The sequence below is a fragment of the Carassius auratus genome, unplaced genomic scaffold (genome assembly GCF_003368295.1).
Source record: "Carassius auratus strain Wakin unplaced genomic scaffold, ASM336829v1 scaf_tig00215406, whole genome shotgun sequence".
NCBI lineage: Eukaryota > Metazoa > Chordata > Actinopteri > Cypriniformes > Cyprinidae > Carassius > Carassius auratus.
In genome coordinates, this window is record NW_020528072.1 from 570,367 (window position 1) to 592,136 (window position 21,770).

The window sequence follows — 21,770 nt, forward strand, 5'->3', positions numbered from 1 at the left end:
GACTTAACAATGTCTCCTTTTGTTTGGGAACACACTTTCGGTGGTTCACACATCAAGTTTCAAAAGCAAAAAACCTTCTTGTAAGGTTTTTAGCGACAAAATCAATCTTGTAAGGTTTCCCAGTTCAAAATGATTTTTACCCCTTCTCAAAAAAAAAAAAAAAAAAAAAGACAACAGTTATATTAATTACTACAGTACTGAAAATAAAGTTATTGTAAGTGAGCTACTCGACAGTATGTTTATTGTACATTTGATATTTTTAGGAGGGGATTTTTCTACTTTTTATTCACAGAGAGAAAAAATGCATCAGTATCTGCAGTTTGATAACATCACAAAGACTGAATGAGGCTCTTTTTACCATTTTGATTTCTAGATAAAACATAAAAAAAACTGCTATGGCAGTGAAATATTTGGGTATTTTGTGAGATTTTCTGTCTGACTGGGGTGGCAGTTCAATAGATAAAGCTGAAAAGCAGTTTGATATGGTTTTGTAGTATCGTTAATCATTCATTCAATATAGTCAATGGTAGATCAATATTCATGATGAATGTTTGACATTATTTTCGTATCGGACTATTTTGACCCATATTGACTGAACACACATTTTCTGAGAAAAAATGCACGGATGCATCCGAACACAAGTGAATAATGTGTTGAACAAATACATTTTGTATAATTACTTGCATTTAAAAAAAATAATAATTATAGCCAATTTTGCGCAATCACACAGGACTCGGTGTCATACTAGTTTATGCTTACATGAAGTGCTTTTAAAATATTATAGGTAATCAAAGATACCATCAGACATTGGTCTTGGTGAACTGTAATTATCAATGCATGCACCTCACCTCATGATATGCCAACAGCTTTCCTTATGATTCACTTTAAGTCACTGATCTACTCTAGCCTGTCCTGTGGGCATGTTCAAACAGGGGTTCTCAAATCTCTATCAATGTGGGGTTGGCTCATTCTCTCCTTGCCCCTCTGCCCTTTAGCCAGCAGCCCTGTAGCATCAGGGAAAATATCACTTTAGCTTAACTGATAAAAGCAGTGCCCCCATCTCATAGCATTAACTTGTTTATCTTTAGCACAAGCCAAAAAAAAAAAAAAAAAAAAAAAACTTTCAAGCTCCATTGCTCATTCTGTGCGAGAGAGATAGACGAAGAGACATGCGAAAACAAAAGAGAGCCACTGAAATTTGCATGGTGCTCAATTATACATTAGCGAACATCACTTGGCAATCTGTTCATATCAATTTAATTGGATTTTAATACTGCCTCTGATCTTGTTTTCTAATTAACAGCAGCGGCTGGCAATAAAGCAGAACCATGCACCCAGCAACACCTTTGATCCTGGCCATATGGAGTTCCTTAGAGCTCAATGGAGAAAAAAAAAAAAAAAAAAAAAAAAAAAAAACATCAGTCACCTAAATATGAGCCCATGACAAGCCCGGTGGAAAGTGGGTGGGGGCTGATCAGGGCAAGAGCGGTTGCATGGGAGTGAGGCGGCATGTATGCTGAAGGCGAGATAAGTGTGACCCCCAGATGGCCAGATATCACTCCTGCTAATGCTTTCATTGATTAATTTTTCTCCTGATTGTTTGTGATTACTGATAAATAAAACATGATCTCAGAATCAGATGCAAATCAGCTCCTGAGCTTTAGGGAAATGTTGATTGCTTTTTCAAATCTGTTTATTTCCACCCTTGTTGCCCTTAACTTTGTATTTGACGTGGGACTTTGAGAGTGTTTTCATCTCTAGCTTTCATGCTGGAAGAGCAGGGATTTAAGGCCTCAAAGACAGCGAAGATAGCGGCAGAAATGTTCAATGTTTTGACCATCAGTTCTGGGGGATATCAAACATTTTGGCCACTAGAGGAATGTCTGCTACATTGTAAACAAGGGCGGCTAATGCTTGATGTTTCATAATGCGCAACAACATGTGCATGAGTTATCAAATCATTTCTGTTGTAACATAATTAATGGTATGAAAAGATTTGGGGTTTTTTCTCATATGTTTGTGTTGTTAATTATTATTTGGTTACTTATTTATGTTTATTCGTCTACTCACGACCGCATTTGATGGCCCTGAAAACTTTTAAATAATGCATAAACTAAACAGATTAAAAACATTTTAAGTCTCTAAAACCGATTTCCTGCTAAAGTGTAATTTACACAGCCAGACAGTATTATTCCAACTTCCATTATAAGCCACACAGCAACTCTGACGATCCCGTGTTCTAATGATACAATTCTTCATTTTAACATGCTATCAGAATTAATTTACTGCATTGCATCCAAAACAATTTGACAGGCATAATCTAGATTTCTGCTGTATTCCGAGCAGCGCCACCTAACGACTGCCAATATTCCCTGATGAAGAGAGACAGGGGGAAACGGTTAGGCTCCACCTCACCATTTAGATTCCTAATTGTTATTAATGCTCCAGAACAAAACACACTGATCCAGCAGTGTGTGTGTGTGTGTGTGTGTGTGTGTGTGTGTGTGATGCAAAAAAGGATGCCAATGTTATGGTCTCATTTTTTCCGCCCTCCTCTCTGAAGGAGACAACTGAGAGGAAAATGACAGAACAAGAAGAAGAAGAAGAAGAAGAAGGTGGAGAGAGAAATCTGCTGTGTGTCAGACAGTCCATGGAGGAATTAGAGAGCATGGCTGATTCACCATCCCCTGGAAGCGGGGGTGTTAATTTGGAAATCTAGGACTGGTATGTGGAGAATGCTAATTTGTAATTAGGAAGATTAACTAAATCTGGGGAATAGAGAAGATTATTGATTTATATAATAAAATCAACAATGCCGCCCTGGTTAAATAATCATCGCCTAAAATCACACGATGCGCTGGGCAGGTTACGCAGTGTGCCAGCATGGGAGCTTTGATCCGTACTATCCAAAAATAACAGCGTTAAGATCACTGGGGATAATATATCCATCAGACCAGGCCTGCTAATATCGCTAAGTAGATAGCTTGTGATTGGAATGTTGTTATAATTATTGGTGTTAAAATCCACTCCTTAGTGTACGACTTGAAATTTCGATCATAACAATGAGATGATGGGTGTCCAACTGTTTAGGCAAATTAATAAACTTGTGCATGTAAAGTAGGAATACTGAAAATGATTGTAAATTGCATGCATAAAAATATAAAAAAAAATTGCATTTTGGTATTGGAACTGGGGGAAAAAAAAGTTCATGCTATATATGACCTGTATAAAGAGCCACTTCTGGCATTTTACGTTTGACCTTTCAGAATATTATGTAGATATAATCATTATTATTGTTATTAAAAATAAAGTTCCATTCACTTGACAAACTGCAGAATAATACATAAAGTATGTAAAATACAATTGAAATGACACAGAAAACATCTTTTGCCAGTTTTGTCCCAACATTCTTAAATGTTTTATTATTAAATTATTTTTATTTTGACTCATGGCTTTGATTCAATTGAATAATAATGTATTGCATATTATTATAGCAGTCTGTTTGACTTTTAATACGTGCATTACATATTTTATTGCTATTATTCTTATTAAAACTAAAATGGTCAATCTAAGATACTGTAATCTTAGGTACCGTAATCAAGATATACAGTATATAGTTCACAGGTTGGTGAATTTTTATGACAATAAGAGGGTTAAGATTTAAACAAAAGATTAAAATCCTAGTTAACAGTTTACAAAAAAATCCTTCAGTTAAGTTTTGACAGGGGAAATATGTTTGTTTGATGAAAGTTTGTTTACACTTTCTCAGTTGCTTCCCTCCAGTGTTCCATTTTAATCATTTTGTAGTTAGAAATCTTACAGACATTGTTTAAAATCAAAATTCCTCCTCAAATAACCTTTATGCAAAGGTGTCTGGCAAATACTGCCTCAGGATAACATGATACATACAGTGAGATCACGATCAGCGCAAACAACTGTGCTGCAACTGGCAGCTCATTTTTAAGTCAATGCATAAATCTGCATTCAAATCTCAAATTCCTCTTCAAATTATTGGACACACAGGTATTGGCGACAGAAGCGAGAAATTGAGTATTTTACATGAGATGAAGAAAAAAATAATCTTTCTTTCTTTCAAAAAAAAAAAAAACACTTGGCAAGTGGGAAGATGATTACTTAATATGAGATGTGTAAACGTGCACAGTAGAAAATATATTCCAGTATGTGTGTTTAAGATGTATGTCTGATGTAGTGTTAAACTTTACATTAAGAAAGCGATGGCTTATTTGTCACAGACTTCTTCCCATTAATAATCTGTGATTTATTCATAAAGAAACAACAAACTGCCAATGTAAAACCATATGCATACATTGGAATTGTCTTGCAACCTGTCAAACACTTAAACACGTCAATTAGAGCCGGAATACATGAAATGAAAGCCAGTTAAATTACAGTCTCTGCTGTATCTGTTTAGCATGTTATTAAAAAGCTTCAGTTTTCATTTATTTTTAATCAGAGCAAGTTTTATTTTTTTTTATTTTTTTTTTCACAAAACTTTAGTGTAATATTATATGGAAAACAGGGTCAGAAAGAACATGATAATAAGCAATAATGTAACAAATGAGCAGGAATTTATGTTTATATTGTAAATTTGAAAATGTTTGATGAAGGAGGACATGTCTGTGTTAGCCAAATACATGCTCAGGTTATTGACAAATGAATTAATGCTGCTTAAGACAACACTACGGACATGAACAATGTCTCCAATAGTGTGACTAGTATTTTTCTACGTGATTGTAATTGTGATTTTTATTTTGCAGACCATTAAATGGATGAAAAAATCCCATAGTCTTCCACTGAAGGAGGAGCCCAAACCATATCAAAGGAAAAAATATTATATACACTTCAGGATGGACTCTAATGACACTCAAATCACTTCAGATAACGCACAGAAACAGTGCAGAAGTGTGGATAATCACTTATTTTACATGTCCCTAGATTTGTTTATATGAATCAGTGTTTAATGCATTACAGCCATTCAGTGGATTTCATTGACGAGCTGTTGGATCTGAGGGTCAGCTTTGATTGGTGTCGAGATTTCAGCTCATAACCTGCAAATACATGACAGGTCACGTGGCGACCATCCGGCGTCAGCTGTTGGAGCAGGTTTGGGATACTTTGCCCTCACCCCATTCCCCAGCCCGCCACAGTACACCTTCTGACAGCTCAGTCAGCTGACGCCCGATGTATTTCTCATTAAGCTCTCATCCCCTAATCCTCCAGGCCTATTTGAAAAGCCATCCACAACTCCTCCGTCCAAGACACAGCAAGCCTGTTTGTTAGATGATGCAGCTGCCTCCTTTTCTCCTTCACTCGCCACTCATTTTCTCTCGCTTTTCATAATTGAATATGCCACTCTTGACACAAAAGTCTTAACATCAAATGAGCTTGGGAATCTACTTCCACAGTTTAACTGCCCATTCCAGAAGCTTTGTTTTCAAAGGCAAGGAAGTGGAATTCACAGGCAAAAAGTTCTCTTTGTTCTTCTGCCCTCTGGCCCTCCGAGCCCATGCAGACGCTACCACTGGGAGAAGCCCAGATCAAAAAATTCACCCTGCAAAAGAGCTATTACCTGGCCCCTGATGATGCCCCCTTGGCATTCACAATTATATCAGTCAGGCTGGAAATTTCCTTGTAACATCAATCAAAATTATTTTCTCTGGCATGGTCTCTTTCTTAAAGGCACACTGCTGTTAGTCTAGGGAGGCTGTCCACTTAATTCAAAGCTCTTTATTTGAATCAGGCTAAAGAGGAAGAGTTGGCAGTGAGGGTCATATCCTTCAGCATGCAGTTGTCTCCAAAAAATAATGTGGCTCGGAAAACTAAAAAGCATCAAGAGAGGGACTATTTGAATAATATGCTGGACATATTCTGGTCCGCGAAACATCAGAGGATTAGTTTAATTCCAGGAAAGACAGCTCACTGCCCTTAGTGGCCTGTTCGGTTCTTGGAACGCCACTTAATAAGATTGTTGAAGTTTGTATTTATTGACCAGGAGTGTGAGTGGTGGCATCAAAAAGACTTTCTGCACACACAACTAATGAGATGTCACCATCTTTATTATTTAGCCAGGGATAAAAAAGGGATCATTAATGACAGATCGAATATATAAATCGATGGCAGATAAGTGATATAAAATAGCTTTTTTTCTTCACTTACCATTTTAATGAGTCACGGTGACCATCGAAAAGGAAAGTGCGATATTAAGCAGTTAAGTTATTTAGCGCGACAACCCCCCTTAAAGCTTAAAAAACCTAAACAATCCCCTCTGTGTACTTACTGATGGGCCACCGCTATTGGTCTGTTATCTTTGCTTCTGGAGGTATAAATCATGGCTTGTCATTCTCCGGTTTTCATTTTCTACTTCAGCTGAGTCTTAGGAACGAGAAACACGGTTTTCCTAACGCTTTGTGTTTTAGAAGGCTCTGCATTGTTACCTGATGTAGACAAAGGTGGTTTGTCATGTTTTCAGTTACATTTTCTTTTTCCTTTGTGTACTGGTACCATTAAAAGTGTGCGTGTGGTTGACTGTGCAAGTGTGTTTGAGTGATAGTGTGCGGTTATGTGCACATTGTTTTTATGTGCACACGTAAATGTGCCAGTGAATGTGGAGTGTGGAGTGAAAAATGTGTGACGATGTGTGTTTGTGTGATCTTAGAATTATTTTGTTTCTTGTTATCCAGGAAAAAAAATATCTTCATCCTTAAAATAAGATAATTTAGCTTGAAAGCAAATATGTGTAAGATAAAACTTCAGAGAACATATCCGAGGATTTAGATTACATATACCTGTATAGATTTACTGTACATAACATATTATTTCAAAGAGAAGATCCTGTAGACCCAAATTAATGTGTATCTACTGTGTATCTATATATTTATAGATTTAACACCATAGACCATGACATACTCCTACATAGATTACAAAATTATACAGGTATTCAAGTGCAGGCTCTAAGATGGTTTAGATCCTACCTGTCTGATCGCTACAAATTTGTTTATTTAAATGGGGAGTCATCTTATTTATCACAAGTAAAATATGGAGTGAACCGGACTTCCCATCATTAATACGCTCTAGTGAATTAACACAGTGCAGCAGTTTGAACTTTTAACCGAGCTGATAAACGATCAATGTGGCACGATTCAAATCAGTCACGCTGGTTCGTTCCGCTTTTGGCGTATAAACATTATATTGAACATTTAGCAACCTCTTAATATTGTTTTATTGAGGAAATTATATCGTGATTATTATCATTATCAAATTATCACCTAGCCATATTAGAAATGCTAGAAACTTCAAGACAGGTTTGTTTGAGGCAAGTTGGAGCTAAAACTCTGCAGGACATCAGCTCTCCGGGGCGGAGTCTGGACGCCCCTGTGCTATGCTTGAGAATTTTTCTTACACAAACACATTGCATTGCTTCAGAAGGAATTTATTAACCTCCCAGAGCTGTGTGGAGCACTTTTTATGATGGATGGATGCACTTTTTTGGGGCTTCAAAATGTTGACCTCCATTCACTGCCATTATAAAACTTAGAAGATCCAGGACAATTTTGAAGATAACTCAGATTGTATTTGTCTGAAAGAAGAAAGTCAAGCCTAGGATGGCTTTATGGTGAGTAAATCATAAAGCAATTTGAATTTCGGTGTGTACTTGTGGACTTAATTCCAAAATAAACAAGAAAGACTCTTGTTTTTTTTTTTTTTTTTTTTTATTCAAGAGTGATTAATTACTAACATATAACACAATGAGCCTTTGCCTGTATTCAAGCTACTTTTATGTAGCACATATTTAAATGTATAACTGACCCAAGAAGTTTCACAAAAAACTTGACCAGTGACAGCAATGAGGCATTTGTGGCCCGATTTGAACGTCTTTGTGAAAGCAAACCGGTTTCCATCATTTATCATAGCAGAATTTCGACTTAGACATCAACTGTAAACTAGGCCTTTGATCTAGGCCTCATGCGCTTTCCACAAGATTAAGTAATGTTTTTAATCACTTTGTTCGTTGTATCCAAATGTAAAGTTATTGTAAACTAGGCCTTTGATCTAGGCCTCATGCGCTTTCCACAAGATTAAGTAATGTTTTAATGTTAATGTTGTTTTTAATGTTGTATCCAAATGTAAAGTTAACAAGGTGCTTCCAAGTGAAAAAACATTAAAACATTCTCAAAATTACTTTGGTAACTTTATAATTTAAGTCACAAAATTGTTTTTTTATGTAATTTAATGTTAAGTCATTTAATGCTGTCATATTTATTTAATGGCAAAGAAAGTTGCCTTGTGACCTTCTTTTGCGAAATAATAATCTGTGAAGTTTTGTTGGAAAAGTCCAATTGTGCACAGATGCACTAATGTTGCACCAAGCAGAATGATACAAAGCATCAAAAAAGTGTTATTTTCATTGCCAAGCGTTCCTCATTTCATCAGGAAACTTCCCGAATTGGCATTGAGAATATAAGGGAAGAGGGAAACATCGCTTTGTGGGAGCCCTTCGGTCAGAATTAGAGGCAAGAGCAACTGTTAGGCAGATCGTAACCCTCCTTTTTATTTTGTGCATAGATAATAAATAATTTACATATATTTTACTTTTCCCTACAGTACAGAAATCATCATAAAACCATTTAAGGCTCCATGTTGCGCGGATCACAATTCCAACTGTAGGCCATTTTCTTAGTTCTGTGGGCATCACATTACCAGTAATAACATTTCTGGTGTAATCATGCATATATAGTTTTTTTTTTTTCCTGAGATGGGATGGAGTTGTTGGAGCTAATATATTCAGAGTCAGACCAACTGCCGTTCGCAAAGGGAAAAAAAGAGACTTGGTTGAGTAACTGTAATAATTGGGAAATTATTTTGATAGCCTGAAACAATCTAATATATTACGCAATTTTATTAAAATAATATCAAATCAAATTAACTGCTATTCCATAATGAATTAGGTAACAAGGTAGGCAGATATTAATCGTCCTTCCCTCCCCGGGGCCAAGAGAGGAACGAGGAAGAGGGGGTGCGGTTACCAAGCCGGCTTTTGCGGCCTGTTAGAAGTCGGCAGAAAGCAGTTGGGAAACTCCTTCAGGAGAAACAGGTTTGAAATGCACTCTTTCTTCATCAGTTAGTAGGGACTTGGTTTTCTGGAGGGCCTGCTGTGAAGCTCCGCACATCAATGGCTGACTGTTGCTCCACCCACACTCACGTAATCTTAAAAATGATTGGCTGATGTAGTAGTAGTAAGGGCCATTCATAGGGCTATACTGTGTATTAAACTTCGCTTCATCCTCTGGTCCTTCTTTTTTCGGACTATCCATCTGGACTCTTGATTTTAATCAACAACAGGTCTCTGCTTTGAAATTGTAATCAGATGCTTTACTTGGCTATGCCAGACTCATTTAATGTATCAGCCCCATGACAGGTCTGTTCTTAGCCTTGCAAGGCTCCTGAAGTTTCAGCATGTCAATCAATTATAGCACATGCATGGTGCTCTTCCAGCAGAAAAACAAGTTGCTGCACATAGCACTATAATCTGGTTTTGCAGAACCTCTTATGGGGTTTAACAGACCTGATTGATTAGGGTGGGGGACTCCTCAACCCCTGCGTTAGAAGGCAGTGAGGAACCACGGCCATGGTGTCAAGCTATTTTAATGGAAGTGAAAAATAAGACAGCAGAGCCAATAAGCGCCATTTGCTTGTAATTACTTATACTCAGAAGTCTTGAGTCGGCATGTGCTCTGTTCCAAAACCTAGCAGCCCGCCTTCAGAAGCAGCATTTTAAAGTATCCTGACTCCAAAGGCTGTTCCAAAATGATGCTGCCTGCTGAGATACTCATTTTGCTTAAATTCTAGGGCATTGCATGTATCCTCTTCATGGAAGGAAACCCTGTGATGCATTGCAGCACACTTGCAGAGTGACCATATCAATTAAAGATGGTGAACAAGGTGACGTATTTATGTTTCATTCATTACTGACAAGTATTTATGAACAAGCACAGTGTAATTAAAAATATTATATATATATATATATATATATATATATATATATATATATATATATATATATATATTATTATTATTATTTTTTATTTTTATTTTATTTTTTTTTACCTGGTATTTGTGTTTGCTGGGTTGGATATCATCAGTCTTCCTCTTATTTAAACTGTAGAGTATGACACTGGCAACACCGAGGTCATGGGTTCAAGGCAAAGCAGGAATTCCCAGGCAAAACTTGTATACCTTGAAAACAAGTCACTTTGGGTAAGTGTCCGCCAAATGGGTAAATCTAAATCATACGGTTAACTTTACATGCTACTGGCAGGGGTGGATTTGGGGGCCCTAAGCAAATTTCAAGTACTGTATGGGGCCCCTAACACAATAACTAGTTCGTACACCTAACCCTTTTTTTGCTCTCTCTCTCTCTCTCATAGTTGATAGTTTATTTACCCCTTCACAACTTAGGTGAATAATTAGTCAAACCTGATTTCTAAAGCCATATTAGGGTAGATGTTTCAGATCACAAAAGAAGAAAAAATGCTTGCTCTTGTGAATTTAATGAATTGTAACCTTCTTCAATCGTTTTACAAAATGGTTTAAAATGTCAAAACAATTTTCCATTGATATCGTTCCATATTCCAAGTGTTCTTAAGGCATACTATCCGGTTTTTCAAGAAACACAATGAAAATGTAATGTATTATTAAGCAAAAATCTCCAGTCATCGCATTTATAGGAGTGCGCAGCAGTTTGCGCCGGTACGCTTAGGAAAAGCACACTAGTCATTTTGAAACATCAAAACTAATAAAATCATGACATGAACCACGGTACTTTCTTTTCTGGGGTAAATATATCCATTCTGATAGAATCAGACAGGATTTATAAAGCCTCGAAAGTGTGGAAAGTGCGCTCCCTCTATAATAACTCAAATCTGTCACTCACTTCAGTTCATCGCAATCTCACAACGTTCTGTTAATCAATGAAGCTGTATGCACTACACAATCAATCTCTTATTTACATTGTATCAACACGTTATAATGAGAGGATTAGTGAGCTTCCAGAACTCAGCATTTGACAAATACTCTGTGTTTTGAGCAGTGAGTGAACAATTGATGCTCTCCAGAACACAAATACACATTGGAGCTTTTGCCAATTATGTTTCGCCAATATCTGATGGGGCCTCCTGATTCCCCGGGGACCTAAGCAGCCACTTACCTCACTTACTGGTTAAGTTCACCCCTGGCTACTGGCAAACTATTTAGAAATTGTTAGATGTATTACCAGAGCAGTTTGCTGCCTTTTAGAACATTCCAAATCTATCACTTGTAAAGTTCAATGGATCTGATGCTGCCTTAGATGTAGGTAGTCAGCAATGGGGCAGCCAATTAGGTTTTGAAACCAAACCGTGGTCTGAAAGTATTGTTGGTATAAAATCAGTTTAACTGGATTTCAGTAGTGGCCTGACAGGGTTTTTTGGCCAACGAGACTGCAGATGTAGATGCTGTGACTACTAGATACTACTATCTGGTTCTAAAAAGCACATTTCACCATTGATGGCCTTCTAAATGTAGCTGTATATTCTGTATTTCATATTTATCATATTTATCATTGCTGTATTCTGCAATCTATATTCCATATTTTGAATATAAATATTCAGTTTTGATTATTTATTATACATATGGGAATCCCAGGGTACCTCATGTTACGATACACAATAAATGGCTCACGATCCTGATAAAATCACGATACAGCAATTCTGTGATAATTGATATATTGCTAGACAATCATGATACATGATCATTATATCTGTCTTTTTTCATAGTTCTTTGAACTATTAAAAAAATGTGTCTGTGAAAAGGTTAAGCGCAGGTTCTCTCTCTTAATTCCAAACTGCTGAAGTTCTGCAAAAATTAAAATTCTTTCATAATTTACTCACTCTCAAGTTGTTTTAAATCTGAAAGAGTTTGTTTCTTCTGTTGAGCATTAAGGTTATTTTAAAGAATGTCGGTAACCAAACAGTTGCTGGTCCTTTTTTTTTTTTTCTTCTATCAAAGTTAATGGGCACCAGCAAATATATTATTTTGCATTCAGCAAAAAAAAAATTAATTTAACAGCTTTGGGACAACATGATATTGAGTAAATAATGACAGAATTAACATTTTTGGGTGATCTAACCCTTTAAGGACAAGTGGCAGCATGTTTACTACAGTTAGTCTGCGGTCGTTTTAAGACAGAAACTAGTTTACAGGCACGTATCAGTTTTTCTCTCAACTGTTTACTTTCGGTTTAGTCATAACCAGTTTTGTTTATATATAATAACGTGTGCTTTTGACAGTATTGGAGCAATCAGCAGTGAAAGATAACTTAGACCAGTAATCAGACGCTGTTTGACAGGCTTTTTTAGCATGCGCACACACTTCAGGTATATGTGCTCAGAAAAAGCGTATGTCAGAACAGCACGCGAAGGAAATGTTTAACCAGCAAGGCTTTAAAGCAAATGCAAATAATACAGTTCTTGCATATTGTGTACTCTTTGTCAATTTTGTTTGTCCCATTAATGTTCCATCCCAATAAAATCGAGGTAGGTGCAGACTTTAGACCTAAATGTGGGTGGGGTATTTATCATTTTATTCACACTGCAATCCGCCATCCCATTGAAAAACTGTTTTTCTTTGGCTAGTTGACTTATGTTTGTTTTCCTCATTCATATGTTGAGCATCACCTCAAGGAGACATAAAGGAGCGATGCTTGGAGCAAGAAAATCTATTTAGAGCACCTTGTTTTATTAATTAAAATATCAATATAATATCAGCGTATCACTTCTCATATTGCATGGAGAAGGACAACAATATATTGCCATATGAGTATTTTGTTCCACCCCCTACTATAGGAAGCTTACACACAAACCTGATGAGGCCAAAGTACTTCCTGTCTGTGTCACTTTGGCACATCTGCGCATTTCACTACTGTAAAAAAAAAAAAAAAAAATTAAATTCATGCTAAATTCCTAGTGCAGGACTTCTCAAAACTGCATGCGTGATTCATGATTGATATGTCTCCACAGTGGGCAAATGTATCCCTGTGTGAATGAAGAAGTGAATCGAAAAGAAAGTATGTTTTTTTTTTTTTTGGAACAGAAATCAGCACCCTTGACACCTATGTGGGTCTCCCTACCTGACTTGAAAATGAAAGGGAAAATATTTTTTATTTTTAATCACTAATTATTTTGAGGGTTTTATGGCTTTATTTTGCCTGTCATAGTCAGAAGGGAGAGAGGGATTAGGGTCCTTAGGGGGGAAGAGGAAGGAGATGAGAAGCAAGCAGAGGAGGACAGTTAATTTTTGATCCAAGGGGTGCTTTGCAGGCCAGGGGGTGACAGCTGCACTGTCTTTAGCCCAGATTTGAATTTGAATTCTATCTTACGATGCAGCGATGCACGGACTTGGCAGGGCAGTCTGGTAATCTTCTTGACACAAATGCCTGGGCTATTCTTGTATGCCCTCACAGAGATTTGAGTAATTAAAGTTAAATTGAAGGAATAAAAAATATCCTACTTGTACTGAGGCTGTCTTGCTAATGCCAAGTGTGAATAGTCAGGGTTGTCCTTAGAACTATAATCCCAAATGCTATTTCTCCTGTAATGTCGAACAGCCATATTTTTTATTTTATTTTTATTTTTTTGGTGAGCCCCAAAAGGCAGAGATAAGGGAGTCCGCAGCACTTTCATCTTACAGGCATCTTTTGGAGTGGTGGGAAAGCAACAAGAAAAATGAAAGTTGAACATGTTAGTGGTCATGAAATATTGCTCATACCTGGTGGGATTATGCCTTAACCCAAAGACAACAACTCTGGTGATGAAGCTTTAATGTTTCCTTGGATTTGTAGATTCTTGTAGACCTTTTTAATTAGTTACTTGGGTACTTTAATGTTTAATTTATACTTGACTGATATATATCAGCTGAGTAATTCAACAGTTGTTATACAGTATAAACCACAGTTTTAAATGAATGAGACTCTCTTTTTCTTAATAATAAATAAATTAAAAACCAACGCTAAATAGAAAATCAACATTAGCAGATGAAGTCTAGATTTTAGGATCTGTTTGGGTGATGCAGATTTCATGCAAAGCTGCACAGATCAATTAAACTTTATTAACTTCATATTATTTTGTTAAACTAATATTTACACAATGTGTGGAGGCAGGGCCTGTGAGACAGGAAGTGCTGAACCATTCAAAGGCGAGAGAGAGAGAGAGAGAGAGAGAGAGAGAGAGAGAGAGAGAGAGAGAGTACTTTAACACACCCACATCACCCAAAATATTTTAATGCATTCTCCACACTCTTTCTGAGCGCTTTTACATGTATATCATATACCAAGAACACTATAACCATTTGCCTCAATTTTTTTTTTTTTTTTGCACACATAAAATACTGTAATTAAAAAAAAAAAAAAAAAAAAAAAAAAAAAACAGGCACTCATATATCACATTCTGGGGATTAATAACTGCTCCACATAGTCTACAAACCTTTAATGGTCACCGGATGCCAGGAATATTTTAACACACACCTTACTTAAACAGCAGACCAGGACTAGTCACTCGACTACTGTATATGTTGTGGTTTCAAACCTAGATAAAAAAAAATAAAAAGAGACATTTTTTTTATTTATTAATAATAGGTTGGAGGAAGTTGTCACCTTTTATTGTGTTTTATTATTATGTTAATATTATAATAATATTACATTTTATGATAAGTTTAAATGTATTTTATTATTGTCAGTTATTTCACTTTAATATAATAATGTATTTATATTTTTATTTGTATTAATTGTGACAATTTACCACTTATAGTTTCACAACATGCCTTGCTATCAAAGGTCAGCATTCACTTAGCTTTTTGCTAGTCAGTAATGGTGAATTTTTTTTTTTCATTTATTTTTTTTTTAATGCCAAGTCTTTAAGTAATGTGCTCAAACAGAAATAAATTTTTAAAAATGAAACTTACATATTTACCAGAGTAAAATGCGTGACAACTAGCGTGACAACTACTGTGTGGGCTTCACGTTCACACCTTATTGTTCAGTTACACAAAGGCTGTAGTTTCCGTCCTGTTACTACAGCCTGAGACAGTCATTTCATTTGGCACTGTGCTTGTAGTAAATGCAGATGTGTGCATTAATTATGCACTTATGTAAGCCTAATGCATAAAGACCTGGTTTGCAAATCCAGAGGTCACACTCTCAATTGCATATGTGCCCCAGTAAGTATGTGCTTTCACAATCATTTTAATCACAGGTTTAAACAAGCCTTTAACTACTGTTTCGATGTGCTGTATTTGCAATAAACATACAAGTATGAGTCAATGAGACATTGTGTTGAGCCAAATGTGAAGAACCAGTGCAAACGAGAACTTTTAATTGGAAATCTGGCACTAGGTTAATCACTTTTAGTAGAAGCATTTACCGGGGCTCAGGCATTGTAGTTAAAATACAATTGACTTTGAAATATGAAGCTCTAATCAAACACCAAATAAATGTTTCAGTTTTGTTAACTACAAATGATAAGTTACCAGCAGTTAAACTGTGCATGGATGGGTGTGTGAAAAGTTTATATTTGTGGCTTGTAAATTTTGAAGAGGTGCAAGCTCAGTCCCATGCAAATAAGACCCAAAACTTGAAATGACTGTGCATGTGCTAAAGGAGGGTTTATGTAGAGGTAGTGTCATTCTGAAGTTTCAGGTATGCATACATAAAGGTTACAGGTGAAAAACCTGGAGTTAGTTAAGTGAAGGAAAATGATCACCGTTACAATGAGAATGGCATATGGCACAGGTTAAAGCTTGGGAATAGGATGACAATGTTAACAGTGAGGTACTGTGATTACAAGTTTAGGTATATTGTTTGTTTCTACTACAAAAAAATAAAAAATGCAAAAAAATAAATAAAAGTGTTTCTTTCTTATTTGAAAATTGTCATCATTTACTCACCCTCCAGAAGGAGACATTGGGCCTCATTCATGAAACTTGCATAAATATAAGAGTAATTTCTGAGTACTTTGTGCGTAAAACAGACTTTCCCGAAAACTCTCCTTCGGATTCACAAACTCTTCATAAACATCCGATTTGTTAGTTAAAACGTGTATTTTAATGAATTACAATCATTCGTAAGTAGGGCGCTCGTGCACGCCCGTTCACAATTAGCATAATCCACACCTAAGAAAAATCACATATCCAGGAACGCATTGGAATATTCTGGTCTAATATCTCAGGTTTGACTCCAGTATATTGCCTAAATGCAAAAAAGACCATATGCCATATGCCTAACAATAAATATTTAATAATGCGTGACCACCGAAGTTTTTTTAGCCAGCTGAACAAATTTCAGGCGCTCTTCTTAGATCGACCAGCTAGTGACGCTTGAGAACGCTTTGGTGGTACAGCGTTTTTCCAGCTGAGATGCTTTAGTTGCTATGGTAGGGAATATTAACGGTGGAAACATATTAGCCTACTATCTCATTTTAAAGAATCTTATACTAAATATAATACAGCAGTAACCAGTAATATTGACTTCTCAATCATTGTAGGCAGTTGTTGTACTAGTACTGTACCTTGTAAATACTATATCAGTGCATCAAAATTCAGTGCTATCAGTTTGCAAAAAAAAAAAAAAAAATGGAAAGTTTTATGCACCATTTACACGTGACAGGGAGCAGGTGTACATTTCTTTTGTATCAACCACCATTTTAAAAATACGAACATTTTCACAAACTCGAAAGTTTACGTCAGAATGGATTTATGAAGTTTTTACACAAAAATGTGGTCTGCTCGTGTTTCATGAACAAGGCCCATTGTCTTCCTTCATTGGCAGATGATTTTTCCTGTTTTAGGCAAAATAAATAATTTAATTTCTAATTTTCTAAAGGCCATTTTGATAGTATAGAGCGTCATAATGAATGAGTTACTCTACTACGACTCCAGTTCTGACCTATTATTATGTTCAGTATTTGAAGTAACTACAAGAATGAGTGAGTGTGTGTGTTCATGCACATTCCAGGCCGCCCACAGCATATGCTGCACATGCACACCGCAATCACGGTCTCTCATGCATGATGTTTCCGAGCAATGTGGTGCAAACGGACACCTCAACTACAGAGCGTGTTCGTTTTCATAACAGCTCTGCTCATGCTCTGTAAATATAAGAAGAATTAAGTGCTATCTGCCAGCTACTATCTGGGTTATCATAATAGAATAAAGATCGGCAAGAAATTAACCTGTGTCTGAAAAGCGGACATGTTGACACGCTTCAAGTGGAGTAGCTGTGCTCCGATTTGAGGAAGAGAGACGCAAAGAAGAATATGTCATAATGGAAATCACGCAGCCTTAAACCTGATTCTTACCTGAGACACCCTTTTCCCTTTAAGTTTATAGGGGCCTGTTGCCTGGGGCATAATACTTCTGAAATTACTGCATAGCTGTCTTCTCAGTAACCACAGAATGTGGGAGGCAGGGCAACAAGACGTGCATTGTAACCCCTTCAATAGCTCAGCACCTCCTGTGTCACAGCGTACAAAAAAAAGGACAGTGGTATGAGTGTGTGTGTCTGTGGAAAGAGGCCCAAGGTTTACCTGGTCTGCGGCTGTAGACACCATGGCAGCCAAGAAGCATCAGGAGGCAACGGAGCATGACAGGCCCCACATCAAAGCGCAAATACCACACCTTGATCCAGACCCCCAACCCCATGCCCCACACCTCCTCCCGTCAGGACACACCTGACAGAGGGGCCACCCCGCACCTTCAAAGAGAGACTGAGAGACACGAGACACAAATAAACGTCTAGACACTTTCTCTTACAGTGACCTAATGGTGTGGAATTTTTGCTCCCTTTGCACCTTATCTCTGTCGAGAGGGTAGAAACAACGTGATTGATTTGGGAAGTGTCAGAAGACTCTGGGATTCCCCCCTCCCCCTGCCCCTGCCCTATGAGAAGAAAAATTGAATTGGTAATGCGCTAGAGGGGTGAAATGGTGTGTGGGTAATTTGAGTAAGAAACTTAGGTGTTCAAATATATATAGGGGTGTTTATATATATAGTTTTTTTTCAGGAAAATCACAATTTTATCATGATTATTTGTCATGTTAGTTTGACTATTTTGCAAGTTATCTGAGCAGTCCAGCCAGACTAATTTACCCTAAAAAAAAAAAAGCTAACACTTACAAGGTAACAAAATACAAAATAAAAAAAAAAATAATGGCAGATATTTATGCCTAAGTGGGCAAAGATAAATATATTTATTATTATCATTATTTTATCTTTGTTATTGAATGAGAACAAACATACACATTACAAATACACATAATATACAAATAAACCAAAAAGTGCTTTATTTTTAAGCATAGTTGGTGTATTTAGCAGCAGCATTCAATAAATTGAATGAACAAATATAAAAATAAGTAACTTTTTTTTTTAAGTTTTTCAGTTAATAGCATTCAGTGATTTTTCTTTTTGTGTTTTGTTGTTTTATTAACATTAAAGAGATAGTTCACCTAAAAATGAAAATTTGTAATTTACTCACTCTAAAGTTGTTTTAAACCTGAATTTTTTTTTCAGTTGAACATAAAAGTTATTTTGAAGAAATATGCAAAGCATATTCCATTTTTTTTTTTTCTACCTAGTCAATGGGGACCAACAACTGTTTGGTTACCCAAATTTTTTTCCAAATATATTTTGTGTTCAGCCCAAGAAAGAAATTAATACAGGTTTGGGACAACATGAAAGTGAGTAAATAACGACAAAATTATCATTTTTGGGTGAACTATCCCTTTAATGACAATCTGCAGCATGCTTAGTGCTATTAGACTGCTGTCATTTTAAGACCTGCTTGTATGTTATTCTAATTATGTACTTTTGTGATTGCGATGTGCAGTGTCCAGTGAGTGTAACTGTACCACTGAGTTAACATTTGATGTGAATTTGTTACGTTGTACAGTATATTGAGACAGAGGCGCCATAACTGCAGTTGATATAATGTGTGCAGTAGCGCGATACTATGATATTTCTTGAAAAGCGAGGTTATGTGGAGACGGAGTGGAATAAAGACGTTTTAATCATCCACAGCCAAAATTCATGATATTGCACACCTCTAATATACACAGATATCTGTTAAATTATGTAATTTTAGTTTAATAAAGGTTGAGCTTATGTGGTAAAATAACAAAGAAAAAAAATGCTGACAAAACCTATCAACTTCAATGTGACCATGTCAAATTTTTAATTGAGAAAACTCGCAGGAACCATATCGCTAACACATGACTTGCAGTTTATTTACCCAAAGAGACAGTTGAGACAGCTTTACAGCTCAAATAATTAACTGTTATAATTCACTTCTATGGTTTTAAACCTCTGGAACAGTTACTTTATTTGTGAATGTATTACTGTAACCACTTAGTTTTGCTTAAAAAAAAAATAGAAATAAAATAATATACTGAGGGACAAATCTAAATAATCCTGGTAATTAGCCTTCTGAATCTGGAATATTTCTTTAATGACACCTAAATCCATCCATCAGTCTTATAAATTTGGTTTAATGGTTTTCTTTCCTCCTACACTCAAGAAACTTCAAGAAACATTTGGCTAAATTTCCTGTCTTTCCTGTAGCTTATTTGCATATATCCACTGATCTCAATGGCTCACAGGCTTGGATCAGAATGTTTTCAATACATACCTGTCTGGAGTAATTAATTACGTTTGTTAAAGCTTTCAGCCAAAAGTTTTTTTTTTCTTTCTTTTTTTCAGACGTTTGCTTGTCTTAGCACCTCCTGCCACCCAGTGTTAGGAGACAGATTTAATTGCCACATGAAAGCCACAAAAAAGAGAACTTGGTCTCCTCATAAACAGAAACCACACCTAACAGGGGAATAGTTTCACCTTTGAAAAAAGCTGTCCACACTGTAATTAAAGAGAAAGGGTTCCACAGAGTAATCTGCTTCATACTGCTGACGGCTGATGGAATGATGCTAATAAGTCATTCCTGGCCAAAATAATGAGGATATAGTTATTTGCTAGATCCCCCATGATTAAATATGAAAACCTTTCATTTCTCTTCATACACCAAACACTGTTTGAGTTGTTGAAGAGCCATTGTGGGTGATGTGGACAATCTTAAAGTTATTTATTTATTATATATAGTTTCTGTAGTATAATTGGTAGGGCATTGTGCTATATATATATATATATAAAAATAATAAAGATAATTCTTTATGATTGTTTTTGTCTTGTTTTCCAGTTAAAATATCTAAAAATACTTTAAACAAGGTAAATGTATAGTTTCAAGTAAATTGACTATTTTTTTAAAACATATTTTAATGAGAAAACGAGTCAAAAAGACAAAAAACGTCTCAGGTTACAAATGTAACCATGGTTCCCTGAGAGGGAACGAGACACTGCGTCCTCTGAAGGGACACTATGGGGAACACCTCGTTGTGACCCGTGTCTGAAGCATACTTTGAAAAACGCCAACGTGTTGGCCGGCGAAAGCCTCTGACGTCGCTACCGGCACGACTATAAATACGCACCCGTAGGACCCGTCACTTATCTTCTTTGTGAAGCTTGTGTCCGAAGTATGGCAGGGAGCTAGAGGACACAGTGTCTCGTTCCCTCTCAGGGAGCCATGGTTACATTCGTAACCTGAGACATTCCCTGTCAAGGGAACTTCGAACTGCGTCCTCTGAAGGGACACTATGGGGAACAGTATACCCACGCCGCCATGCTGAGGGGAGTGCAGGCCAGAATCATGGCAAACACTAAGTACCAACTCTACCATTTCACCGGGAGTCGCCCCTGGGACGGTTCGACGGCTGTCCATGACATTATCCCTTATGGCCAAAGGCCTAAGCTACATACCCAACTTACCTGTGGGGCCTCGGCCCAGGGTAGAGCTGAAGGCTTGGAATCATGAAAGATTCCTTTAAAGGGATACGGCTAAGAAACTAGCACTGTTTATTAGGTTAGGTTAGGTTAAAGGCGCCATTCCCGAGCCTCAGCCCCTGCCTCAGCAGGATGCCTGCTCTCACAGTGCGTCTCAAAACAGTATGTAGTACTGGAGCGCTCAGATGAAAAAACCGAGAGGAGACCGCTGAGAGGAGGAGTCCGAGCTCCGAGCAGCATGCTCATAGACGACCCTTTCAGAAAAGGGGAGCGCTGCTAACTACCACGAGAATTGCCCACACAGCCCCCCATGTTGAGGGGCAGTGCTTGAGGTGTATAACAAATACACACTGGTTGAATGAAGCCCAAGGAACCTCGGGGCTAATCATCTTAAGAAAGGGAACGAAGCGGAGCGTGTAACCCTTACCGTACAGGATTCCATAAAGTGTGCAGAGCCTTGCGTGCACACTTACCACTTATGTGGATTTCAAACAGTGCGCAAAGCATTAACGTGCACACTGACCACAATGTGGTTTTGAGAAAGTACACAGGCTTAGCGTGTGTACTGATAGGTTACCTGACAACCACAGTATGTGGGAGCTCACCTTCAGAGAGACCTATGAAGCCTACTATCTGATAACCACAATATGTTGGAGTTCACCTACAGAGAGGCCTAGAGAGGCCTACTACCTGTTACCAGATAACCACCTCAGTGGAAGGTAATATGGAACTCGACTCCAGGGAGGCCTGGTGAGGCCTACTACCTGACAACCACAAACCATGGGAGCTCATTTTTTAGTGGAAACGCACAGTATGTGGGAGCTAAATCTCCAGGGAGGCCT

General features: G+C 37.1%; 1 long non-coding RNA gene across 1 annotated transcript in view; it reads left to right on the forward strand.

The window, feature by feature from the left end:
* Window positions 1–10,213: 10,213 nt before the first annotated feature.
* The window catches only part of LOC113094540 (uncharacterized), a 50,381-nt gene continuing 38,824 nt past the window's right edge, over window positions 10,214–21,770 (forward strand). The window contains exon 1 of the long non-coding RNA XR_003288120.1: window positions 10,214–10,275. This is a non-coding gene — a long non-coding RNA (uncharacterized LOC113094540). The remainder of the gene's footprint in view (window positions 10,276–21,770) is intronic.